Source organism: Aquarana catesbeiana, linkage group LG11 (assembly GCF_042186555.1).
Source record: "Aquarana catesbeiana isolate 2022-GZ linkage group LG11, ASM4218655v1, whole genome shotgun sequence".
Taxonomy (NCBI): Eukaryota; Metazoa; Chordata; class Amphibia; order Anura; family Ranidae; genus Aquarana; species Aquarana catesbeiana.
In genome coordinates this window covers 2460187-2488110 of record NC_133334.1, presented here as the reverse complement: position 1 = coordinate 2488110, position 27924 = coordinate 2460187, and the positions used below count along the sequence as shown (strand labels likewise).

The 27924-nt window shown below is 49.3% G+C and overlaps 1 protein-coding gene across 1 annotated transcript in view; it reads left to right on the top strand.

Annotated features, from left to right (window-relative positions):
- Positions 1-27924, top strand: part of LOC141111802 (uncharacterized) — a 275091-nt gene that overhangs the window by 226491 nt on the left and 20676 nt on the right. The window lies entirely within an intron of this gene.

The window sequence follows — 27924 nt, the reverse complement described above, 5'->3', positions numbered from 1 at the left end:
CCATCTCCTGTAGTATGTCTGGGGGCTCTTTCTAACAGACTCTCTAACAGAAGCCCTCTTTGTGTGCATCAGAGAGACTCCTCTCCAGGTCTCATTAGTGTACGCTCTTCCTGTATTTTCTTTATTGTTAAAAGATCATGGGAGGATCCTAGGGGAACATCTCTGTGTTTGAGTCATTGCCATAGAAACATTTGTAAAGGGGAGGAGTTGGTAAGATGACCACGCCCACGTGGGGGCGCCAAAAATATTTCTGCACCCAGGCGTCTGTGACCCTAGGATCGGCCCTGATGACACTTGTGTAGTTGTGTCCTTTTGTGTAGTTTTTTTTTTTTCTGATTACTGCATTGGTGTCAGCAAATAGCTTGGGGTGTCTACTTTCCAAAATGGGGTCATTTGGGGGGTTTTGTGCCACCTGGGAATTCCATGGCCTCCGAAACTGTGATAGGTAGTGAAGAGTGAAATCAAAAATCTACACCCTTAGAAATCCTGAAGGCGGTGATTGGTTTTCGGGGTCCCGTACGCGGCTAGGCTCCCAAAAAGTCCCACACATGTGGTATCCCCGTACTCAGGAGAAGCAGCTAAATGTATTTTGGGGTGCAATTCCACATATGCCCATGGCCTGTGTGAGCAATATATCATTTAGTGACAACTTTTTGTAATTTTTTTTTTTTTGTCATTATTCAATCACTTGGGACAAAAAAAAAATTAATATTCAATGGGCTCAACATGCCTCTCAGCAATTTCCTTGGGGTGTCTACTTTCCAAAATTGGGTAATTTGGGGGGGTTTTGTACTGCCCTGCCATTTTAGCACCTCAATAAATGACATAGGCAGTCATAAACTAAAAGCTGTAAATTCCAGAAAATGTACCCTAGTTTGTAGACGCTATAACTTTTGCGCAAACCAATAAATATACGCTTATTGACTTTTTTTTACCAAAGACATGTGGCCGAATACATTTTGGCCTAAATGTATGACTAAAATTGAGTTTATTGGATTTTTTTTATAACAAAAAGTAGAAAATATAATTTTTCTTCAAAATTTTCGGTCTTTTTACGTTTATAGCGCAAAAAATAAAAACCGCAGAGGTGATCAAATACCATCAAAAGAAAGCTCTATTTGTGGGAAGAAAAGGACGCAAATTTCGTTTGGGTACAGCATTGCATGACCGCGCAATTAGCAGTTAAAGCGACGCAGTGCCAAATTGGAAAAAGTGCTCTGGTCAGGAAGGGGGTAAATCCTTCTGGGGCTGAAGTGGTTAAACAGGAGGGGTTTGTGACGGGAGCCACTGTTGGGCGCAGGGTGACCAAGAAAAGAATGAACCCTGTGTATGCCATATTGGAAATGGTGACTGGGAGGGTATGTCTTGGATTGCTTAAAATGGGACAGTAATATTTGTCCACAATATCTCCCAGGATATATGTAAAGACTATTCTTGGTTTGTTTGATTCTGAACTCAACATGTTAGTTAAGAGAGCTGATCACATTGGCCTCTAGAACTGGGTAGGAGCCGGACAGTCTACTTCTACTATACTTTGTTGCCTACTAGGATGAGGAGGGGGAGATCACTGTTTGTATTGTTAATTGTAATTAGCTCCTGCTATTGTGAGAAGGAGTCCTGTGTTTATACTAATGTGTGAAGCTTGGTGACAACAAGTCTGTCCTAAAGGTCATGTCTCTGAGTCACCTAGTCTGGGTAAATGATTTAGTAAATTAGCTCATGTTAATTAGGTTTCTGGTTACAGGTGTATTGTTAGAGTAATATGAGCAGGAGGGGGGAACCTCTTCTATTGTATATGAAGACTTGTAATTTTGGTTCTAAAAAAGAATCTGATTCCTGTTTGACCCTCCGTACAGAGCCTCGTCTTGTACTTAGGGGGAAGAATTATTCGTATGGGTTTCTTGTTCGGCTGATCGGAGTGTTCAGTAGCTGCCTTTGTGTTTGGGTATGGAATGTCCTAAACGGCTTTAACCCCTTTCATACTCGGGGTGTCGTTACAATTGGTGGCAAGCAGCGGGATCATTCCCACAGCCCAGAAGGACAGCTACAAGAGGACACAGGCCAATGGAAGCACAGTATGAACGGCTAAAGCGCTCTACCCTCAAGGACTTACTGGAGAACCGGGGGCCGACCGGCCAACAACCGTAAGAAGAGGGACATTATCGCAGAACTAGTCAAAATGGATAGAGCCGAAAGACCCAACATAACCGACAGGCCCAGCGTAACAGACAGGACACCCGAAGAGGCAAGTTTTAATTGGGCTGTTAACATAAGACTGGCACATTATGGCCCTAACCCTACAGCGGAGATCATAGACCGAGTAATAGCGGCTGTGGATGCAAATTGGCTTCAGCAAAGAGGTGCTGCAGCAGCGGGAGTCACAGCAGCACCAACTGAAAGGAGAAAGGTACATTTTGCTGCTTTTAAAAATTTCATCGAAGCAGAAGGGGAGCTTGATGGGTACCTTGCCGATTTTGAACGGCTATGTGCCCTACACCGGGTGCCCACAGAGGAATGGGTTACCATTTTGTCTGGGAAATTGTCTGGCCGGGCCAGTGAAGCGTTCAGGGCCATCCCAGACAAGGATATTATGAACTATGGGCTGGTAAAAGAAGCACTTTTGGCCAGTTATGCCGTCACACCGGAGGTGGTTCCGAGAGACGAGCAAGCAGACTGGAGACTCATACTGAGTGGGCCTACACTGCACGGCATCCCACAGGGTCGCTGGATGCCAAGCAGTATCCGGGGAAGAGGTGCTGCAGCTGTTCCTGCTGGAGCACTTCTTTGACAAGCTGTCCCCAGAAGTCAGAGAATGGGTCCAGGACCGAAAACCTTTCACCTTCCCTGAAGCAGCTCGCCTGGTGAACGAATACACAGACCCCCGCAAACTGGATAACCCTGTGGTCAAATCAACAGCTCGGGTGGATTACCGATCAGCGGCACCCCCTCCAGCTGGCACCTACCAACCACAGTCATACCGCCCTACAGCACCACCTCCAGCGGCCACTTATTCTCAGCAGCCCAGGTTCAACTCCCAGGACTACTCACAACCCATCAGGTATTTCAGGTGTAAACAGCTAGGGCACAAAAAGCCAGACTGTCCGTTGAATCCAGCCAGGCAGTCCCAGTCGTGGAGAAAGCCAGCAGGGGGGAATCCCCGCACATCCATGCCTGCGGCTCACTCTGTTGAGGAAGAACATTGGGGCATCCTGCACGAGGCTGATCCAGTACAAGCAGCTAACCAGGACAACAGGTAGCCACACAGCCAGACTGTCCGGGTTAATGGCCTACGTGATACTGGTGCCGCCATGACCCTACTACAGAAGAACCTCATCTCAGAGAGCCAACACACCAGAGACACTGTAGCCGTAAGGGTAGCAGGAGGCACCTTTTTCTGACTACCCGTTGCCCATGTTCACCTGGATTGGGGGGTTGGTTCAGGACACGTGGAGGTGTCAAGAGACTAGTAGACCAGACTGTGTGGACTGCACAGAGATAACCCAAACGCATGTAAATGAATAAATAATATTTATTAGGGTTGTCCCGATACCGATACTAGTATCGGTATCGGCACCGATACCGAGCATTTGCCCAAGTACTTGTACTCGGGCAAATGCTCCCGATGCCTCCCCCGATACCTGAACTGTCAGCTGTGATCGGCGCGTGGGGGAGTTACAAGATTCTCCCCCAGCGGCTTTCACCAGCTTTAGTGACAGACAGCGGTGATCGCTCACAGCTGACTGTCACTGCATCCTCCTCCGTGCCCCCTCCGTTCCTCTGTCCCTCTCAGCTGTCCCCCCCTTCTGCTCTTATCTGTCCCTCTCAGCTGTCCCCTCCGTTCTGCTCTTATCTGTCCCCTTCGTTCTCCCCCTCAGTTCCTCCGTCCTCCCCCTCCTCCTTCCTTTGTGTATGGATAGAGTCAGCTGACTCTGTCCATTCACATAACTGAAACATTGTAATCTCCTGTGATTACGATGTGTCAGTTTATGAATGGAGAGAAGCTGCGGTCTTCTCTCCATTCATTGTCAGTGCAGCTGACGCTGCAGAGAAAGGGACTGGGGATTCTCTATCCTCTGTCTCTTTCTCTGTCTCAAGGGGGAGATATCAGAGGTCTGTTAAGACCCCTGATATCTCACCAAAGCCCCCCAAAAGGGCTGATTAAAAAAAAAAAAAAAAACAATAAAGAATAAAAGAAATATTATTGTAAAAAATAAAAATTGTAAAAAAAAAAAAATAACACACACATACAACGTTCACCCCCCCCCCCCCCCCAAAAAAAAGCAAGCACTGTTAAAAAAAAAAAAAAAAAAAATGAAAAAAAAAACACTGTCACGTGACATTAAAAAAAAAGTATCGGTAATCGGTATCGGCGAGTACTTGAAAAAAAGTATCGGTACTTGTACTCGGTCCTAAAAAAGTGGTATCGGGACAACCCTAATATTTATTAAAATAAGTGATAACTCAGAAAATACAGATAGTGCAAAACCAACACAACAAACCCACAGCAAACAATAATATATACAGCAAGGGGCAATACCGGAATCACAGATGTCAGCCAGGCCAGGGTCATACACAGCAGGTAAGCAGGAACAAGGGATATACCAGAAACATAAACGTTAGCCAAGCCAGGGTCATACACAGGAGATCAGCAACTGAACAAGGGCAGGTTGGGAAAGGGAGATAATGGATGGGATAGGATACAGGCTCAGGAAGAGGTTCACGGTCCGATACAGGTTTACAGGATAACAGGTTCAGGATACAGGTTCAGGGCGCAAGGAAGAAAGATACCAAGGCGAGCATGTGAGGGCTTGCCGGGTATTTATAGGGCTGACTATAATTGGCTTCAAGTCACACCTGAGCGCAGGGAGTGTTGTCTGCTCCATACTGCCAGGATCCATCCGCTGGTGGACATCAGTACTGCGGCCAAAAGATGAAATGACACCAGCAGGGAAATATTCTCCTGACAGTTCAACACTGCCAGGAGACACCTGCTGGTGGACCCCAGTACTGCATGCCAAACGATATATCTTACCAGCAGATGGACCCTTTCCTGACAGTACCCCTCCCTAAAGGAGCGGCCTCCGGACGCTCCAACTGGTCTTAATTGTCCATGGTCTATGGCATCAGGCAGAATGGTGGAAGAAGGCATTTCAGGCTGGTCATCAGGCACATCCGGGCAGACGGCTGGCATGTCAGAGTCATTGAGCTGGGCAGCGGACAGGAACAAGCCGAGCTGGGCAGCGGACAGGAACAAGCCGAGCTGGGCAGCGGACAGGAACAAGCCGAGCTGGGCAGCGGACAGGAACAAGCCGAGCTGGGCAGTGGACAGGAACAAGCCGAGCTGGGCAGCGGGCTCCGGGTCGTCGAGCTGGGCAGCAGGCTCCGGGTCGTCGAGCTGGGCAGCAGGCTCCGGGTCGTCGAGCTGGGCAGCAGGCTCCGGGTCGTCGAGCTGGGCAGCGGGCACTTCGAGCTGGGCAGCGGGCACATCAGACTGGGAAGCTGGCACATCAGACTGATAGGCAGGCATCGGGACATCAGGCTGGGAAGCTGGCACATCAGACTGGGAAGCTGGCACATCAGACTGGGAAGCTGGCACATCAGACTGGGAAGCTGGCACATCAGACTGATAGGCAGGCATCGGGACATCAGGCTGGGAAGCTGGCACATCAGACTGGGAAGCTGGCACATCAGACTGATAGGCAGGCATCGGGACATCAGGCTGGGAAGCTGGCACATCAGACTGGGAAGCTGGCACATCAGACTGGGAGGCAATCTTTGAGACATCAGGCTGGAAGGCAAGCTGCAAGACATCAGGCTGGGAAGCTGGCACATCAAACTGGGAAGCTGGCACATCAGACTGGGAAGCTGGCACATCAGACTGGGAAGCTGGCACATCAGACTGATAGGCAGGCATCAGGACATCAGGCTGGGAAGCCGGCACATCAGACTGGGAAGCTGGCACATCAGACTGGGAAGCTGGCACATCAGACTGGGAAGCTGGCACATCAGACTGATAGGCAGGCATCGGGACATCAGGCTTCGAAGCCGGCACATCAGACTGGGAAGCTGGCACATCAGACTGGGAAGCTGGCACATCAGACTGGGAAGCTGGCACATCAGACTGGGAGGCAATCTTCGAGACATCAGGCTGGAAGGCAAGCTGCAAGACATCAGGCTGGGAAGCTGGCACATCAGACTGGGAAGCTGGCACATCAGACTGGGAAGCTGGCACATCAGGCTGGTAGGCAGGCATCGAGACATCAGGCTGGAAGGCAAGCTTCAAGACATCAGGCTGGGAGGCTGGCACATCAAACTGGGAAGCTGGCACATCAAACTGGGAAGCTGGCACATCAGGCTGGGAAGCTGGCACATCAGGCTGGGAAGCTGGCACATCAGGCTGGTAGGCAGGCATCGAGACATTAGGCTGGAAGGCAAGCTTCAAGACATCAGGCTGGGAGGCTGGAACATCAGACTGGGAAGCTGGCACATCAGACTGGGAAGCTGGCACATCAGACTGATAGGCAGGCATCGGGGACATCAGGCTGGGAAGCCGGCACATCAGACTGGGAAGCTGGCACATCAGACTGGGAAGCTGGCACATCAGACTGGGAAGCTGGCACATCAGACTGGGAGGCAATCTTCGAGACATCAGGCTGGAAGGCAAGCTGCAAGACATCAGGCTGGGAAGCTGGCACATCAAACTGGGAAGCTGGCACATCAGACTGGGAAGCTGGCACATCAGACTGGGAAGCTGGCACATCAGGCTGGTAGGCAGGCATCGGGACATCAGGCTGGAAGGCAAGCTTCAAGACATCAGGCTGGGAGGCTGGCACATCAAACTGGGAAGCTGGCACATCAAACTGGGAAGCTGGCACATCAGGCTGGGAAGCTGGCACATCAGGCTGGGAAGCTGGCACATCAGGCTGGGAAGCTGGCACATCAGGCTGGTAGGCAGGCATCGAGACATTAGGCTGGAAGGCAAGCTTCAAGACATCAGGCTGGGAGGCTGGCATGAAGACATCAGACTGGGGAGCGGGCACAGACTGAAAAGCGGGCACCGGAACTTCAGGCTGGAAGGCAAGCTTCAAGACATCCGGCTGGAAGGCAGGCATAGCAGACTGGATAGCAGGTGCATTAGACTGGAGAGCGGGTGCATCAGACTGGAAGGTGGGCACATCAGACTGGAAGGTAGGGATATCAAGCTGGAAGGCAGGGACATCAAGCTGGAAGGCAGGGACATCAAGCTGGAAGGCAGGGACATCAAGCTGGAAGGCAGGCATCGGGACAACAGACTGGGAGGCAGGCACATCAGACTGGAAAGTGGGAGCAGGTTGGGTTACTGGCAAGATGGTGTGGGTCGGGAAGAATTTTTGTTTCTTTTTTGGTTTAGCCCGTGCAGTTTTGTATGTAGGTGCAGGGCTGTAAGAAAAGAAAGTAGCTGGGCAGAAGGAAGACCAAGGAACTGTAGCTAGAGAAGGGTTTTGTGGGACTGTTACAGGTGGAGGAGAAGAGACAGGTGGATTGAAGGCAGGATAGGTGCGACACTTGGAGACTGGGTGGTAGTATTTGGTAGGGAGCTGATTAAACTGGGTTGTAGCTGAGGTTGCCATAGGTGACGGGGAGATAGATCTTTTGGAAGGCAGATGATTAATTGCAGGGCTGGAATATTGTGGCTTAGCTAAAGACAGGAGATCTGACCATGCCTGCAGCACAGGTTGAACAAACGCTGATTCACACATAGCCTGACTAACCAGAGATTGTACTGAATAAATGCAATCGGATAACACCTGCTGGGAACAAGCGGAATAATGTTCATCAAAGAAAGCCGGATCATCCTCTAACAACCATACCAGGGATTCAACCTGGTCACAACTGAAAGGAGGGGAGAAATCGTCACTACCTTCGGGAATGCATGACAAGGCTGACTTTGTACATAATTGGATCAAAGGCTGAACATCCTCAAATAACGCATGACCCTGATCTATTAGTAAATGGGCTGTTTGGATCGTTTCCAGCAGTTGGTCACGGGTCCAATCTTTAAGAGTCTGACGGCAATATTCATTATCCTCTGCCGCCAGCAGAGAATAATAGACAATTTCATCAAAGTCCATTTTTTGTGCGCCCACCGTAACAGGACGGTTTCTCAGTGCAGCCACGTCTGGTCAGGGATGGCCTTGGTATACTGTCAAGAGACTAGTAGACCAGACTGTGTGGACTGCACAGAGATAACCCAAACGCATGTAAATGAATAAATAATATTTATTAAAATAAGTGATAACTCAGAAAATACAGATAGTGCAAAACCAACACAACAAACCCACAGCAAACAATAATATATACAGCAAGGGGCAATACCGGAATCACAGATGTCAGCCAGGCCAGGGTCATACACAGCAGGTAAGCAGGAACAAGGGATATACCAGAAACATAAACGTTAGCCAAGCCAGGGTCATACACAGGAGATCAGCAACTGAACAAGGGCAGGTTGGGAAAGGGAGATAATGGATTGGATAGGATACAGGCTCAGGAAGAGGTTCAGGGTCCGATACAGGTTTACAGGATAACAGGTTCAGGATACAGGTTCAGGGCGCAAGGAAGAAAGATACCAAGGCGAGCATGTGAGGGCTTGCCGGGTATTTATAGGGCTGACTATAATTGGCTTCAAGTCACACCTGAGCGCAGGGAGTGTTGTCTGCTCCATACTGCCAGGATCCATCCGCTGGTGGACATCAGTACTGCGGCCAAAAGATGAAATGACACCAGCAGGGAAATATTCTCCTGACAGTTCAACACTGCCAGGAGACACCTGCTGGTGGACCCCAGTACTGCATGCCAAATGATATATCTTACCAGCAGATGGACCCTTTCCTGACAGGAGGTGATGAAGGATTTGCCAGCGGATATACTACTGGGGAATGATTTGACCCCCCTTGTTTCTGCTTATGCCCCGATGGGCCCCGCTGAAGCCAACCCAGTGACTACCTGTGCCCAGACCCATGCTGTTGGAACCAGCCCGCTTGCTGCTGAGACCCAGGTAAGACTATCTTCCCCGACATGTACCTTAGATCAGGCTCCCCTAGGCTGAGATAACCCAGAGGCATTCGGGAGGGAAACCCGGAAGGACCCAGCCTTACACAAGTATAGGGCTAAGGCAGATACTCAGGAAAGGGGAATAGATGGGGAGCTTTATGAATGGGTGGGGAATAGACTGTATAGGATCCCTAAGCCATCCCCGAGAAGTAAAGCCCCTCCGCAGAAATAACAGCTGGTGTTACCTAAGAAATACCAGCTGGAGATTCTGCGAATTGGGCATGAGGTACCACTAGCAGGACTAGATCTAGGGTCTCGTTGTACAGCCCATAGAATTACACAGAATTTCTTCTGGCCCAATTTTAACCAGGATGTGGGACAGTACTGCAAAATGTGTGACACATATCAACGGGTAGGTAAGCGGGGGGACCACCCTAAGGCCAGACTTATGTCCGTGCCTATTATTGGGGAGCCCTTTTACCGCATAGCCGTTAACATTGTGGGTCCCTTGGCCAGACCTAGTCCATCCGGGAAGAAGTATATTCTCACTGTGGTGGACTACACCACCCGTTACCCAGAGGCAGTAGCTATGTCCAACATTGAAGCAGAGACAGTAGCTGATGCCCTGGTTAAGATATTTACTAGAGTGGGGTTCCCTAAGGAGATTCTCTCTGACCAGGGAACCCAGTTTACCGCTGTGCTCACCCAGAGCTCACCTTACCAGCCCCAGACTAATGGTCTCTGCGAGCGCTTTAACGGGACCCTCAAGCAAATGCTGGGGACCTTTTCAGACGCTTGCAGAGACTGGGAGAGATTCCTGCCTCACCTGTTATTTGCGTACAGAGAGGTACCCCAGGAATCTACTGGGTTCTCTCCCTTCGAGTTACTCTATGGGAAAGGGTCTGCGGACCCCTCGATCTGGGAGGGAGAGACAGAGCAGGTGGGGACCCCCATAGTGCCCTATGTTCTGAAACTCAGGGACCTCATGGAGCAACTGTCTCTGATGGTAAGGGAGAATCTCCAGGTGGCCCAGGGGAGACAGAAGAGATGATACGATCGGGGGGCCTGACAGGGTATCTTCCAGGTTGGGCAGAAGGTCTTTGTGCTCAAGCCTGTGAAGATCGACAAGATGCAGGCATCTTGGCAGGGCCTGTATAAAGTAGTAGCCCAGGTATGTGATACTACCTATGTTATTGCCAGCTGTGCAGATGAAAGAAACCAGCGAACCTTTCATGTGAACATGCTGAAGGAGTATCAGGAACGGCAGGAGGATGTTGCTGCAGTATGTGTCCCTGCTGCAGACGACTCCGAACGTTTACCCCTCCCTGACTTACTAGAGAGAGATCCCCAGACTGACCTTATTAGCCTCGTACAGCTTGGGGACCGGTTAAGCCCCACAAAGAAGGAACAGGCTAAGCGGCTTCTGTGGGAGAAACAGGTGAATTATCCCAAAAACCAGGCTACACGACCCCTGGACAAGCACCCCTTCAACAGCCCCCCTACCATATCCCTGAAGCAGTCCGAGAAGGAATGCGGAAGGAGATACAGCAGATGATTCAGTTAGGAGTCATTGAGCCCTCTGACAGCCTTTGGGCCTCGCCTATAGTGCTGGTGCCGAAGAAAGACAGAACTACCCTGTAACGAGCCCCTGCTCACTCGGTTCCACTCGCCTGACACTCCTCTGCTGCTATAGAATCAGATTGCAGATCGCAACGTCTGATGGTTCAGTCATCCAATGCTCCGGGATTAGAACTACAGCTATGTGCCGTTCTAACCCAGTTGTGATAGCTCAGAACAAACACCAGGCAGGCTGTATGTAAGTTTAACCAGGAATCTCTTTTATTGAGGAATACAGGCTCTTTTATACAGTAAAAGAGGAGGTGTATACCTCCTGCTCATATTACTCTGAACATACACCTGTGACCAGCAACCTAATTAACATGAGCTAATTAACTAATCCCTTTAGACAGCCTAGATGACTCAGACATGACCTTTAGGCCAGACTGGCCATCTTGTAGCTCAGAAAACACAATCAACATTATCACAAATCAACACCGAACTCTTCTTCACACAATAGACACAGCAGAGTTAATTAACACAAACAACAATGGGGATCTAATGACTCTTAGATCCCATACTAGACTTATTTACAATACACATTCTAGCAGGCAACAGACAGGTGGCTGGAATTGACATCAGCATCTCCTAACAGTATTTGTCCCAGCATTATGAATTTAGAGGAGAAATACTTCAGTATTCCAAGCTTCATGACAATCCAGTATTCCAAGGTTCATGACAATACTCCCCCTGGGAAACAGTCCAACAGCCACAGTGGGACCCCGAACGGGTCAACTCGAGGATGTTGGAAAAGTAGTCTTAAGGTTCCAGGTCCGTCTGCCGGGATAACCCATCCGCATTCCCGTTTTGAGGCCCTGGCCAATATTGTATGGTGAAATTGTACGGTTGCAAAGCCAGGCTGCACCTTAGTAATCTGCCGTTCTCTCCCGCCACCTGGTTAAGCCCTATCAAGGGATTGTGGTCCGTCATTACTGTAAAAGAGCGTCCATACACATAGGGCTGCAATTTCTTTAACGCCCAGACTAAGGCCAAACACTCTTTTTCCACGGCAGCATATCCAACTTCACGGGGTAACAACTTGTGGCTGAGATACGCCACCGGGTGCTCTTTCCCGTCATCGTCAACTTGACTTAGTACGGCTCCCAGTCCGAACATGGAGGCATCTGTATGAATGACAAAGCATTTGTTAGGATCGGGTGCCGCCAGTATGGGAGCTTGCGTTAGGGCAGTTTTTAACTGATGAAAGCTGTCTCGCACTCCGGGGACCACAGGACCTGTCTACGGAGAGTCTTTTTGGTCAGGTCCGTCAGGGGTTTGGCTATGTCACTATAGTGGGGTACAAACTTCCTGTAGTACCCTGCTGTCCCTAAAAATGCAAGTACCTGGGTCTTGGTTCTGGCCTCTGCTTCCCACATCCCACTCTATGTCCCAGATATTGTACCTCAGACATCCCGATATTACATTTGTCTGGTTTCAGGGTCAGGTATCCTATCTAGCACTATTCCCAGGTGTCTAAGATGTTCCTCCCATGTCTGGCTATAGATTGCGATGTCTTTAAGATACGCGCATGCAAAATCTTGCAGACCATCGAGGAGTTCATCTATCATCCGCTGGAAGGTAGCCGGAGCATTCTTCATCCCGAATTGCATTACCCGAAACTGGTAAAGGCCGAACGGGGTGATGAAGGCTGACTTTGGAATTGATTGCGCTTCCAAGGGAATCTGCCAGTAGCCCTTACATAAGTCAGTAGTCGTCAGATAATATCCCTGAGCTATTTTGTCCAGCAATTCGTCCACTCAGGGCATAGGGTAGGCATCTGTCACAGTACAGTCATTCAGTCGCCTGTAGTCCACACAAAATCGGGTCGTGCCATCCCGTTTTGGGACTAATACTACAGGGGAAGCCCAGGGGCTTGCCGATGGTTCGATCACCCCTAACTCGAGCATCTCCCTAATCTGCGCTCTCATCCCTTCTTGCACTGCCCTGGGAATCCTATAGGCTGGTTGTCTCAGGGGCTTCTGCCTGGGGGTCTCTACCTTGTGCACAGCTATGTGAGTGTACCCAGTGCCGAGAACATCTCCTGCCGGTCCTGGAGTAATTCTCTGGCCTGTTCTTGTTCTTGGGATCCTAATCTATCTCCTAGCCTTATATCTTCCACACCCCTGGAACAGTTACTGATTTCGGGAAGCTCCAGCATCGGTAGATATTCAGAGTCCCCGGTGGCAGGAGTGCATATGGCGGCCTCAGTCCTTTCATGATAGGCCTTCATCATATTAATGTGGAACGTCCTCTTAATTTTTGTCTGCACAGCTGGCAACCTCGTCGGTGGTATCGCACAGCTGTTTTACCACCTGATAGGGGCCCTGCCAGGAGGCCTGTAATTTATTTTGCTTCAGGGGTTTTAGTACCAGGACTTTCTGTCCGATATAAAAGGTGCGATTCCGCACAGACTGATCATACCAAACCTTCTGCTGACTCTAGGCCAATTGCATATTCTCATGGACTAGATCAGTAAGTTCCCACAGGCGCTCCCTGAGTTCCAAGACATAACTAAGGATGGGGAGGCCTTCTGGATCCTCTACCCCCTCCCACTAAGTCTAAGGGCCCCCTAACCCTTCGCTCATGCAACAGCTCAAATGGGAAAAACCCCCTGGACTCTTGGGGTACCTCTCTATAGGCAAACAGTAGATGGGGAAGATATTTCTCCCAATCCTTCCTACTCTCCACAAAGGCCCGAAGCAGTTGCTTCAGGGTCCCGTTAAATCTCTCACACAGCCCGTTAGTCTGAGGGTGGTAGGGGGCGCTCTGGAGGGGTTTCATCCCACAGAGACGCCAGAGCTGCTGCGTCAGCTTGGCTGTGAACTGGGTACCCTGATCGGACAATATCTCCTGGGGAAACCCTACCCTAGTGAATACCAACAGCAAGGCATCTGCTACTGTATCAGCCTGGATATTGGATAAGGAAATGGCCTCCGGGTAGCAGGTGGCGTAATCCACCACCGTAAGAATATACTTCTTCCCAGTGGCACTGGGGTGGGCTAGTGGGCCTATAATATCAACCACTATGCGGCTAAAGGGTTCTCTAATGATCGGCAGGGGTTGCAGCGAGGCTTTTGGGTGATCCCCTGTCTTCCCTACTTTCTGACAAGTCTCACAGGTCCGGCAGTATTCTCGCACCTCAGCATGTAACCTGGGCCAGAAGAACGCATGAGACAACCGACTCCGGGTTTTAGCTAACCCTAAATGTCCGGCCAAGGGGATGTCATGAGCCAGCCGCAATAGCTCCCGTCTGTATTTCTGGGGTACAACTAGCTGTTTGTGGGGACCCTGTCACTTCCCAGTACCCATTCCCTCAGTGTAACGATAAAGAAACCCTCCTTCCCACTCTATTCTGTCTTCCCCCAACCCCCCTGGATCCTTGCCCGCCCTGTCCCGATAACCAGCTAATGTTGGGTCATTCTGAGTCTCTTGCCTAATGTCGGAGGGAGAATCCCAGGATACAGGGTTGTCAAGTCGGGGTAATGTAGGAGGATTTGGTCTTACCTGGGTCCCCATAGGAGTGGAGTTGCCTTGAAGTTGGCTCTGATGTCAGGTGGTCGCGGCCTCTGGGGCATATGAGGAAGTCAAATGCCCCAAATCGTTCCCCAAAAGTACTTCTGCGGGTAACTCACGTAGTAATCCCACCCGCACTTGTCGCTCCCCTGAGCCCCAATCCAAGAGGACTTGGGCGGTGGATAGCACCTTGCCCCCTGCTACCCTGACTGCAACAGTCTGGCCGGTCCGGGCCTACTGGGGAATCATGTGAGGCTGGATGAGGGTAATCGTAGCCCCGGAATCACGGAGTCCCTGGGCCGGCTGCCCATTAACCCATACTGCCTGACGATGGTGCTGCCGATTATCTCCGGCAGCAGCTTGGACGGTGTCGCGGACACTGACTGCAAGGACCTTTTTCTGTCCGCATTCACCCTGTTATTTGGTATTTCTATATTATTCTTTTTTTTGTTATTTTTGTTGGACTTGCCCAAAGACTATTCTTAGTTGTTTATTCTGAACAATACATGATTCTTGAAAGAGCTGATCACATTAACCTGCGTAAACGATCTGTCTGGTCACCAGGGATGCCTTAAGTGTTGTATTAATTAACATGTTAATTATATAATTGTCTTTTAAGTTTTTGCTAGAAGAAAGAAGGGGAGTATCCATGAGTCAGCCCTACCTCGTTATCTAACCTTTTGTGTTAAATGTGTATAAAAAGGCTGTATTCTGTCCAATAAATCATTCAAGATTCTACAAGCTATTTTCGGCTAGACTTGTATTCAATGCAGCTATAATATTATATCTCTCTGATGGTCAGACTGGAGGAAGCGGTATTACTGACGGAAGCACTCAGCTGAGTGTGGGATTGGATCCGTCACAATTGGTGGCAAGCTGTGGGATGCTTCCTCTTGCCTAGGCACACCCAAATCACCACCGGGACCCCCTGCTCCTAACAGCAGATGGAACATCACTACGCCAGACTCAAGCGCAGCACCTTGAAGGATCTCTTGGAAGCCCGTGGAAAAGTCTCCAGCAACAAATCCAAAGCGACTCTCATCACCGAACTAATGGAGATTGACCAGGCCAGCAACCCACCAGCAGATACCTCAGAGGCAACAGAGTTCCAGCGTGATGTCCAGTGGTGACTGGCCTTGTATGGTACTCACCCCCCGCAGGAGGTTATCAGTCAAGTGTTAACAGAGGTGTCCCAGCTGGGAATGGCTGAACTCCAGCGGGACCAAGGAGCGTCAGTTATGTTCAACTGGGAAGCTCCAGCGGTCCGCAAAAGCTACCCTATGCCGCCTTCCGCATGTTTCAAGATGGTGAAGATGAAATTGATGTTTACCTGCAAATGTTTGAGCGGCATTGCAGTCTCCAAGGTGTCAATAAAGCAGATTGGGTCACGCTCCTGGTCAGCCGGCTCACAGGAAGGGCTGCAGAGGCGTACAATAATGTCCCTGATGAGATCAGCCAGGACTATGACAGGGTAAAAGAAAGACTATTAGCTCGCTTCGGCATTACTCCAGAGGCACCCCGTTTGAGGTTTCGCAACCTCCGCCGAAAGGAGAGAGCCTTACACAGAATGGGCTCATCAAATGACCCGAGCAGCGGAGAGTTGGATGACCGGGCGCCAAGCTGTTACCATGGCAGATGCGCTACAGCTAATCCTCCTGGAACAATTCTACGATCATAAACAAAAAAATGCGCTAAAATGATATAAACACTAAAGAAAAAGTGTATTCTTTATATAGTCCGTGTAGTCCCATATGAATGTCCACGACAAATGAAGGAGGTGAAACTATCATAAGTGAATAACGTAAAAGTTCATCCAAAGTGAATAAGTCATGAAACAACAATGGAACTGGAAAACACCAAGATATTGCGCTTACCAGAAGTAAGCCAAATAGGGGCAAGTGGCTTAAACCCAGCCTGGGCCTTTGGATGGACGATCCGGATGCAATAGGATAAATGCACTTGTCCCGTGTATCCAGTCCATAGAGGTTTTATCCAAAAATATATGGCAAAAACATAGCGTAATACTGATAATGTAAAACACTCCAAATACAGATAATAAGTGCAACACTCAACAACAACTAATCATGTGTGATCATATATCATCCAATGTCAGCGCAACAACTAAGGATGATAGATGAGTGTCATGCAATCATGCAAAGAGATAACATAAAGTGTGTAGGTAGAAAAACAAAAACCAGCACCCAGAATCTGCTTATCAGATTGGATAAAAGGCAAGTATGCACCAATCACCCAGATAAAGACATTGAAAAGGACCCTCTAGGTGCAACACATCACATGCACAAACTGCTTACCAGATGGCAAACTTATATGAGCAAAATTCCACACAGCCAAACGTGTAAAACACAAAATAGAACTGCAGCAGCGAACCTAGGGGAAATCCTGCTTACCAGACATCCAGATAGGGTGGGCAGATATGATGGAGTGCAAGAGGCTCCTATCAGGAACGGCGTAGACACGTCCTGGCCAATCAGACCCGAGCTCAGCAGTGCATATAAGGTAAAAAAAGCCAATAGTGTGATACTGTATGAATCTGGTTTATTTAAAATAGAGTAACACTTACACTAGATGAAGATACAAAGCGAAGGGATAAAACAGAGCCGGCCGGCACTCAAACACACTCCCGTCCTCACAGGGCAAACGTGGTGACGTCAGCACGTCCCTCCCAGACGTGTTTCGTCACACGCTGACGTTTTTCCCATTGAATGAAAAAGCCCCTATTTGGCTTACTTCTGGTAAGCGCAATATCTTGGTGTTTTCCAGTTCCATTGTTGTTTCATCACTTATTCACTTTGGATGAACTTTTACGTTATTCACTTATGATAGTTTCACCTCCTTCATTTGTCGTGGACATTCATATGGGACTACACGGACTATATAAAGAATACACTTTTTCTTTACTGTTTATATCATTTTAGCACTTTTTTTGTTTATTATCTTGCTTTTGGTGTGCCACACTTATAACCGCAGCTTTCACAATTTTTCCAAGCGCAGTTTTTTCTTTATCAATTCTACGATCATACCCCACATGAAGTTAAAGACTGGGTAAATGATCGGTGGCCAGTCACCGTGGATGAAGCTGCCACCCTAGCTGACCAATACGTGGATTCAAGGCGGACTGTACAACCAGAGCCTAAGACCCCAACATTCCACGGAGCGTTGCCCCTCCACACCAGCCGTTGATCCCTGGCCCCACTCAGCTACCATCTTCACGAGGAAAAGGGGACCTCTGCTACAGATGCAACCAAGCAGGGAATGTTAGGAGGTATTGTGCACAGAATGTTTCCCAGGACGCGCGGAACAACAGGCCCCTTGGACCTGCCCGGGCTGCTGCACACTGTCTGGAGAGAGATGATGTGACTTACCCAAATGAGGAGAATATTGGAATTCTACATGAGGCAGACCCTGTGCAAGCTGCCACTACAGATAATCGTTTGCACCATCGACAAGCCATGTGGATTAATGGTTGGGCTGCCCAGGGACTGCGGGACACGGAAGCTACTATTACCCTGATACAGTCCCGAATGATAAACCTGGCAAAGCAGACGGGACGGTCTGTGGCTGTGCGGGTGGCCAGGGGAAATGTTATGCGGGTCCCCACTGCCAGGGTTCACCTTGATTGGGGTTCGGGAGCCAAAGAAGTGGAAGTGGGAATAATGCAGAACTTACCTGCAGAGGTTTTGTTGGGCAACAATTTGGGACGTTTAAATTCAGCCTTCTCCCTGGATGTATCCCCGGAAGCCTACCCTGTTACCACCCACCAGCAAGCCCGGATGGAGGTGCGCTCCCTCGAGGATGGGACCCAGGTAAGACCTGTCACCCCTGACCTAGACTGTACTACCCCAGCTATTCCTACCCCGACTTGGGCTTCTCCCCAAGACTTTGCTCAGGCAACTCTTAGCGACCCTTCCCTAGCTAGCTATAGGGAAAGAGCAGGATTGGACCCTGGGGGGTTGGGAGCGGATAGAGTGGGTCCAGGGATTACTCTATCGGGTTACTGGGGGAAAGACAGCCTCCCATCCACCCAAGCGGCAGCTGGTTGTGCCGCAGAAATATCGGCATGACCTGCTGCGCATTGGGCATGACATACCCTTAGCCGAACACCTGGGGATGTTCCGGACCCTCCACCTTCTGACTCAGTCATTTTTTTGGCCAGGGATTACAGGGGATGTCCGACCGTATTGCCGGACCTGTGACACATGCCAGCGGGTGGGTAAGCATGGGGGCCCACTGAAAGCTCCCCTACACCCTTTACCAATCAATGATGAACCCTTTAGCCGCGTTGCCATAGACCTGGTTGGACCATTGCCCAGACCTAGTCCTTCTGAGAAGAGATATATCCTTACTGTGGTGGATTATGCCACCCGGTACCCGGAGGCCATTCCCCTGGCAAATATCCATGCAGAAACTGTGGCTGATGCTTTGCTCCGGATCTTTGCCAGGGTGGGTTTCCCTCGTGAAATCATCTCTGACCAGGGGACCCAGTTCACTGCTGAGCTCACTCAGCAGTTATGGAGGCTCTGTGGGATAAAGCCCCTACAGAGCTCTCCCTATCACCCCCAGACCAACGGACTGTGTGAGAGGTTCAATGAAACACTGAAACAGGTGCTTAGGACATTTGCAACCTCTCACAGGGATTGGGAGAGATATCTGCCACACCTTCTCTTTGCTTATTGGGAGGTGCCGCAGGAATCTACCGGGTTCTCCCCGTTTGAGTTACTGTATGGGAGGTGGGTGAGGGGGCCCCTAGATCTAGTCAGAGCCCACTGGGAAGGGGGAATTGATCCCCAAGGGTCCTCTATCGTAGCATACATTCTTGAGTTTTAGGGACAGACTGAAGGAACTCATGGACACCGTCCAGGAGAACCTTCAGGCTGCCCAAAGGCGGCAGAAACGATGGTACGATCGTACTGCTCGGAACCGCACTCCTGAGGTTGGGCAGAAGGTTCTTGCCCTCAGGCCAACTAAGCAGGACAAGTTACAGGCCACTTGGCAGGGACCTTACCGGGTTGTGGCAAAGCTCTGTGACTCAACCTACCTAATGGCTACATGTTCGGATGAAAGAGTCCAACTGACCTTTCATGTTAACATGTTGAAAGCATACTGGGAAAGATCAGGAGAGGTAGCCGCTATATGTGCTCCAGCTGTGGAAGATTCTGAGAATCTCCCCCTGCTGGTGCTCCCAGAGCTAAACAGAATTACTGCAGGGATAGAGATGAAAAAGCTTGACGACCAGCTATGGCCGACGTGGAGAGAACAAGCTAGACAGGTCCTTAGTCAGAGAAGGGAAATGTTCTCCAGAGTCCCCGGGTACACTACTATGGCAGTGCATCGTGTGGAGACCCCGGGACAACTGCTGCTAAGACAGGCGGCTTACCGGATACCTGACGCAGTGAGAGAGGGGATGCGTCATGAGATTAAGGAGATGCTTGAGTTGGGAGTCATTGAGCCATCTAGCAGCCCCTGGGCTTCCCCGGTGGTCCTAGTACCGAAGCGGGATGGCACAACTTGCTTCTGTGTAGACTACCGCAGATTAAATGAGTGCACCACCACTGATGCTTACCCTATGCCCCGGGTCGATGATCTGTTAGATCGCATTGCTCGGGGAAAATTCCTGACAACCCTTGACCTATGCAAAGGGTACTGGCAAATTCCTCTGGATGCGGAATCTATTCCGAAATCGGCGTTCATTACCCCATTTGGCTTATATCAGTCTAAAGTAATGCCATTTGGGATGAAGAATGCACCGGCGACTTTCCAGAGGATGGTAGACCAACTCCTTGATGGCCTCCAGGACTATGCTTGTGCATATCTGGACGACATTGCGATCTACGGTGATACCTGGGAGGATCATCTGGTTCACCTGGGTGTCGTGTTATGCCCCGTACACACGGTCGGATTTTCCGACGGAAAATGTGTGATAGGACCTTGTTGTCGGAAATTCCGATCATGTGTAGGCTCCATCACACATTTTCCTTAGGATTTTCCGACACACAAAGTTTGAGAGCAGGCTATAAAATTTTCCGACAACAAAATCCGTTGTCGGAATTTCTGATTGTGTGTACACAAATCTGAAGCACAAAGTGCCACGCATGCTCAGAATAAATAAAGAGACGAAAGCTATTGGCTACTGCCCCGTTTATAGTCCCGACGTACGTGTTTTACGTCACCTCGTTCAGAATGATCGGATTTTCCGACAACTTTGTGTGACCGTGTGTATGCAAGACAAGTTTGAGCCAACATCCGTCGGAAAAAATCCTAGGATTTTGTTGTTGGAATGTCCGATCAATGTCCGACCGTGTGTACGGGGCATTAGACTGCATCAAAGCTGCAGGACTAACCCTTAAGCCAGAGAAATGCAGCATAGGGATGTCCGAGGTACAGTACCTTGGACATCGAGTAGGCAGCGGACAACAACGACCCGAGCCTGCTAAGATTGAGGTAGTTGCCAAGTGGCCGACCCCCCGTACTAAAACCCAGGTCCTGGCGTTCCTCGGCACAGCTGAGTATTATAGGAAATTTGTCCCGCAATATAGTTCCATCGCTAAGCCCCTGACAGACCTGACTAAGAAGCACCTTCCCCGACAGGTACTGTGCTCCCCCGAGTGTGAAGCTGCCTTCCAACGATTAAAGAATGCACTAACTTCAGCTCCTGTTCTAGCTGCCCCTGACCCAACCAAACGTTTTTGTGTCCACACAGATGCCTCTACATTTGGGCTGGGGGCAGTACTGAGCCAAGTAGGGCCTGAGGGTGGTGAGCACCCAGTGGCCTACATCCGTCGGAAGCTGCTACCCAGGGAAGTCAGTTATGCAGCCGTGGAGAAGGAGTGTTTGGCGCTGGTGTGGGCTCTCAAGAAATTCCAACCTTATCTCTACGGACAATCTTTTACGGTGCTCACCGACCACAATCCATTAATCTGGGTTAATCGGGTCTCCGGGGATAATGGACGTTTGTTACGATGGAGCTTGGCACTGCAGCCTTACAATTTTACCATACAGTATCGGCCAGGAAACCAGAATGGGAACACTGATGGACTTTCCTGGCAAACTGAACTATAAGACTCTCCCGGACAGCCCCAAGCTGACCCGTGGTGGATCTAGTTGGGTCTGCCGGACTATGGGACGGGGGGGCACTGTCGCGGACACTGGCTGCAAGGACCTTTTTCTGTCCACATTCACCCTGTTATTTGGTTGTTAATTCTGAACAATACATGATTCTTGAAAGAGCTGTTTACATTGACCTGCGGAGACGAACTGTCTGGTCACCAGGGCTGCCTTAAATGTTGTGTTAATTAACAATTGTCTTTTAAGTTTTTGCTAGAGTGGAGGGGGCGTATCCATGAGTCAGCCCTACCTCGTTATCTAACCCCTTGTGTTAAATGTGTATAAAAAGGCTGTGTTCTGTCCAATAAAGCATTCAAGATTCTACAAGCTATTTTCGGCTAGACTTGTATTCAATGCAGCTATAATATTATATCTCTCTGATGGTCAGACTGGAGGAAGCAGTATTACTGATGGAAGCACTCAGCGGAGTGTGGGATAGGATCCGTCACAGATGAGATCAGCCTCAAAAAGTTTGCCACACTCTTCCTGAACATCTCGATAGTTGGGCTTGTTTTGGAAGCAATGAGCCAATGGTCTGGATGGATGAGCAGTCTCTCGGTACCTCGTGGATCAGGTAGGACAATATCGCTGCAGATGACCGTTTTGGTTACAGGTATAGCACTTAGTTCCATTAGGAGGGTTGGGTCGGGTTGGGGGTCTAGAGGCAGACCACTGAGGTACTGAAGTTGGGTTAGAGGCTGGTTGGTGGATAGCGCTCGCTTTCGCCTGACCTTCGAGAGTCCAGATATTCATCGGCCAAAGTAGCCGCTTGCTGTACAGTCTGTGGTCCCTTATCTCGCACCCAATCCCGTACTACCGAAGGGGTGTGGTTAAAGAACTGTTCTAAGAGTACTAGCTGGGTGATGTCCTCTATGGTATGAGCGTGGCTTCCCTGGAACCAGCCCTTAAGGTTCCGCTGCAGACGATGTGCCCACTCCACGTATGTTATGTTGGCTTGTTTCCGGGATTCTCTAAACTTAATCCGACTGGCTTCGGGTGTAATGGTAAATCGGGCTAGCAGAGCTTCTTTTACCCAATCATAATTTTTAGCTTCCTCGTCCTCCAGGGCCCGATACGCATCGGCTGCTCTGCCAGTCAAATTACTCGCCAGTAAAGCAACCCAATCTTGGGACAGTACATTATGTATCTGGCATAGTCTCTCAAAGTCCTGCAGGAATGCTTCAATTTCCTCCTCTCCTTCCTTAAATAGTTTGAACGCCCGAAAGGGCAACTTACGGAAAGGCGCTGTATCTTTAGGCGTTGTCTCCGATTGCCGTATTTCCGTCATTTTTCGCTCATGTTGCCGCTCTAGTTCTCTCTCTTGTCGCTCATCCTGCAGCTGGATGTCTCTAATGGCATTCTGTATGGTGGTCTCTGATGGGTTAGCACCATATAATGCCAACCGCTCTCGAACTCGTTGCTGATACAAGTCTTCAACTGACCGGGGTCCCGCATCACCATCCCTCTGATCCATCTTGACTAGCTCATTGATCAGGGTGGCCTTGTTCTTTGTCCCACCGGTCCCTCCACGGCTCTCAAGTAAGTCTTTCAGTGTGGCTCTCCTGCAGGTTGCATAGCTGGTCATTCACTGTGGTGGTTTGGCGTGTCCCAGTAACTGGAGAGCAAATCCCACCGCTGCCACCAATGTAACGAGCCCCTGCTCGCTCGGTTCCACTCTCCCGACACTCCTCTGCTGCTATAGAATCAGATTGCAGATCGCAACATCTGATGGTTCAGTCATCCGATGCTCCGGGATTAGAACATACAAGGTTCATGACATACCCGGTTCTACGTGGACTACAGGCGACTCAATGAGAAGACCACCACTGACGCCTACCCAATGCCCAGGGTAGACGAACTGCTAGATCGTATAGCCAGGGGACATTATTTAACTACAATAGACCTGTGTAAGGGCTATTGGCAGATTCCCCTGGCCGAGGATGCTATCCCCAAGTCGGCATTTGTTACCCCGTTTGGCCTGTACCAGTCTAAGGTCATGCCATTCGGGATGAAAAATGCCCCGGCTACCTTCCAACATATGGTGGATAGGCTCCTCGATGGCTTTCAGGATTTTGCATGTGCATACCTGGATGACATTGCGATCTGCAGTGAGTCTTGGGAGGAGCACCTGGTTCACGTAGCGGTGGTTATGGACAAGATTCGGGCCGCAGTCCTGACCTTGAAACCAGACAAGTGCCATCTAGGTATGGCGGAGGTGCAGTACCTGGGACACTGAGTAGGGTGTGGGAACCAGAGACCAGAGCCAGCCAAGGTAGTGGCAGTAGCTAACTGGCCCACACCCCGTACCAAGACCCAGGTATTAGCCTTCTTGGGAACTGCAGAGTACTACAGACATTTTGTCCCTGATTATAGTGCTATCGCCAAGCCCCTGACTGACCCGAAGAAAAAAAATGTACCTAGGCAGGTCCTGTGGTCTCCAGCTTGTGAAGCCGCATTTCTAGCCCTCAAGCAAGCACTTGTAAATGCCCCTGTCTTGGCTGCCCCAGTACCTAACAAACGTTTTCTTGTCCACACAGACGCTTCCATGTTTGAACTGGGGGGTGTGCTGAGCCAAATCGGGGAGGATGGAGGAGAACACCCTGTCCTAAGCAGAAAGTTATTACCTTGGGAAGTGAGCTATGCGGCAGTGGAGGAGTGCTTGGCCCTGGTCTGGGCCCTTAAAAATTTGAACCCTTATTTGTAAGGACAGGAATTTTCATTAGTCACCGACCACAACATATTGGTCTGGCTTAACCATGTCTCAGGAGTCAATGGCAGGTTGCTGCGGTGGAGCTTAGCCGTGCAACCTTACCAATTCACCATCAGCTACTGACCCGGCAAGCAAAATGGCAATGCTGATGGGTTGTCCTGGCAAACAGACGTCACTCCAGCCTCCTAGTTCCGGACATCCCCAAGTTGACCCGAGAAGGATCAAGTTGGGTCTGCTGGAGTGTCCCACAAGGAGGGAGCCATGTGACGGAGTCACTGTTGGGCGCAGGGTGACCAAGAAAAGAAAGAACCCTGTGTATGCCATATTGGAAATGGTGACTGGGAGGGTATGTCTTGGATTGCTTAAAATGGGACAGTAATATTTATCCACAATATCTCCCAGGATAAATGTAAAGACTATTCTTGGTTTGTTTGATTCTGAACTCAACTTGTTAGTTGAGAGAGCTGATCACATTGGCCTCTAGAACTGGGTAGGAGCCAGACAGTCTCCTCCTACTATAGTTTGTTGCCTACTAGGCTGAGGAGGAGGGGGTAGATCACTGTTTGTATTGTTAATTAGATCCTGCTATTGTGAGAAGGTGTCCTGTGTTTATACTAATGTGTGAAGCTTGGTGACCACAAGTCTGTCCTAAAGGTCATGTCTCTGAGTCACCTAGTCTGGGTAAATGATTTAGTAAACTAGCTCATGTTAATTAGGTTTCTGGTTACAGTTGTATTGTTAGAGTAATATGGGCAGGAGGGGGAACCTCCTCTTTAACTGTATATAAAGACTTGTAATTTTGGTTCTAAAAAAAAAGTCTGATTCCTGATTGACCTTCCGTACAGAGCCTCATCTCGTACTTGGGGGGGGGGATTATTCGTATGGCTTTCTTGTTCGGCTGATTGGAGTGTTCGGTAGCTGCCTTTGTGTTCAGAAATGGAATGTCCTAAACGGCTTTAACCCCTTTCATACTCGGGGTGTCGTTACAGGGTTATACAACAACCAAAGAACAATGACTAGGGGAGTGTATGGGCGTGTCTGGGCGGAGGCAGTGTGTACGATTTCCTGCCCCCTGTACCTGGAAGCCATCATCTCCAGTAAGCCGCATGGGTGGCTGAAATCATGAACACTGCCCCCACACAAAGACTCCCGTTTTTACCGTTGGTGTGAATCCTTATTCTGCGTTGTTCAGAGAACACATCCCCGGATTATACTACTGTTCCTGAGGATGGGAGATTATCTGCAGGGGCACGCCATGGCCCTTCCTCCATGTGTTGATCAGACAAACAGGGGCGACATGAGTGTACACCCCCCCCATAACCAATAATGTCTTTGCAGAGTGAACACATCCCTCCCCCAGACAATCGTTCTGTGCATCGCACAGGGCCCTTCGCTGGCGGACATATCCCCACTCTGCCAACTCTTCTCTACATCCTAAAGAAGCTTTTCACTACCAAATGGATCTCAACCAGCGTCAGTCTGCCCCAGTCAGCTCTTTAGAGCGGGCTGCGGGAGAACTAACACTGGGAGACTCTATGACAATACATATTAAATACATCTTCATAAAATTTCCACAACACCCCCACCTTCACCAGGTCTCTGTTCTATCTATCTATCTATCTATCTATCTATCTATCTATCTATCTATCTATCTATCTATCTATCTATCTATCTATCTATCTACCCATCTATATGTCTGTAGGCCCTATCATGGGCAAGTGATTAGGGGGGTGTTATGAGGTTAATTGGGGCTTTGTTTGCACCCCCCCCCAAAAAAATGGAGCACCAGCCGCCACTGGTGCTCACTAAAGCTAAATGCCAGCACCCAGCATGCTCAGGGGCACCACTCCCTGTAATCATGCTGCTGCTCTGCCTGGGTCACTCCTGTTCACCCAGCACTTTCAAAAGCTTCCCAGATACAGAGGAGCCAATCGCAGCAGCACTATGAATTACCCAGGATACCTCCACTAAACAATGAAAGCCTTCTGTTAAATAAGCTAATATGTTTTACCTATCGATCTCATGTTAAGCAGGAGACCATGCACTATCTACACTCTAGCCCCTATCTAGGAGGGTGCTATATATGTATGTATGTATGTGCAAAAAGTTGGGCACTGTGTAAAATCTACATAACAGAATGCAATAATCTGCAAATCTCATAAATTAAGATTTTATTCATAAATGTTTAAACTGAGAAAATGGACATTTAAGAAAAAAATCCGGTCATTTTCAAATTTATGGCAGTGACAAGTCTCAGTGTGGGCGGGGTCATGTTTAGCATGGTGTAGAGAAGTTGGGGCGGGGTCATGTTTAGCATGGTGTAGAGAAGTTGGGGCGGGGTCATGTTTAGCATGGTGTAGAGAAGTTGGGGCGGGGTCATGTTTAGCATGGTGTAGAGAAGTTGGGGCGGGGTCATGTTTAGCATGGTGTAGAGAAGTTGGGGCGGAGTCATGTTTAGCATGGTGTAGAGAAGTGTAGGTTGGGTCATGTTTAGCATGGTGTAGAGAAGTTGGGACTGGGTCATGTTTGGCATGCTGTAGAGAAGTTGGGGCGGGGTCATGTTTAGCACAGTGTAGAGACATGGGGTGGAGCCCTGAGGTTTAGAGGTACTCACACCGTCCTTGTCCTGCACCTATAGAATTGCTTTCAGGCCTTTTGCCAGGCTGATTCTTCTCCAGGCAATGCAGGCTGTCCTTCCCCAAGGGACTGCAGGTCAATGGAGATCCCTTTGTCAGCTTTCCTCATTCCTCCAGCCTGGAGGCAGAACCCCCTTTTCCGGGCCCCTCTCCCAGGCTACAAAGCAGCACATCAACCATCGATCTTCCACCCAACTCGCTTGCTGGCCAGGCTCCTCAATATTTATGGGCTGGTTCAGCCACCCTACCAGGCCTCCTGCCTGGGGATTGGCCAGATTCCCATAAATATTCAGATCAGCACTTTCTGGCCTCTGCCCACAGTCTTCTAGAAACTTCTCCAAGCTTCTATAACAAGGGGGAAGTACCAGAGGTCTGACCTACAGAGCCCTCTAGCCTAACCTAAAGTAAACCCTCTGACTCACACTCAAGCTTCTAACAAGCATCTATCTACACTACACAACTATGTACACAAGAGGGTGCTACATATCATTATCTGTTCTCACTAATTACACAGCCAGTGATCGATTTATTTTTTGTTACTTCATTCAGCAGAGTGTGGGGGAGCTGCGCAATCACATAAGAGCCTATGTGGATAGAGCTGTAGAAAACAGAAGTAGTGTGTCCCTGGAAATCAGAATATCGCCCAATATCAGTTGGTTCAACAGAAACCAGACGATATTCGGCCTGTGTGTACAGCAGCCTGTGGGACAAAAGGCGGCAGAACATCCGACTTCTGTTGAACGCGCATTGTGGAAAGCCAGCAGCTGATCGGCATCCAATCAGCGCTGGCAGCCAATGGCTACAAGCCCTGAATCGTGTGTTCTGATGGGGGGCATCCTCCTTGTCAGAACACAATAGCTCAGCGGGGAGATCACTGTACCAACATTGGATAGTTAGTACAGCAAGCTTTTAATGAGCTCCTCAGTTTTTTTTATTTTTTATTTATTTTTTTTTATTTTTTTCAGACTGATGGGTTAAAAAAAAAACTGTCGGTGTGTACCGGCTTTAGACTGGGAGCCTCCAGACTGAAAATACTTCAAGGGCACCATGACTAGAAACGGCTGAGAAACATTGCTCTACTATATACATGGATCTCGTACATTGATGTGTATATTATAACAATTTATATATTGTACTAGATCACTGCTTCCATTTCTTCCTCCTCGGTCTGCAGAGAGATCACTGCTTCCACTTCTTCCTCCTCTGTCTGCAGAGAGATCACTGCTTCCTCTTCTTTCTCCTCTGTCTGCAGAGAGATCACTGCCTCCACTTCTTCCTCCTCTGTCTGTAGAGAGA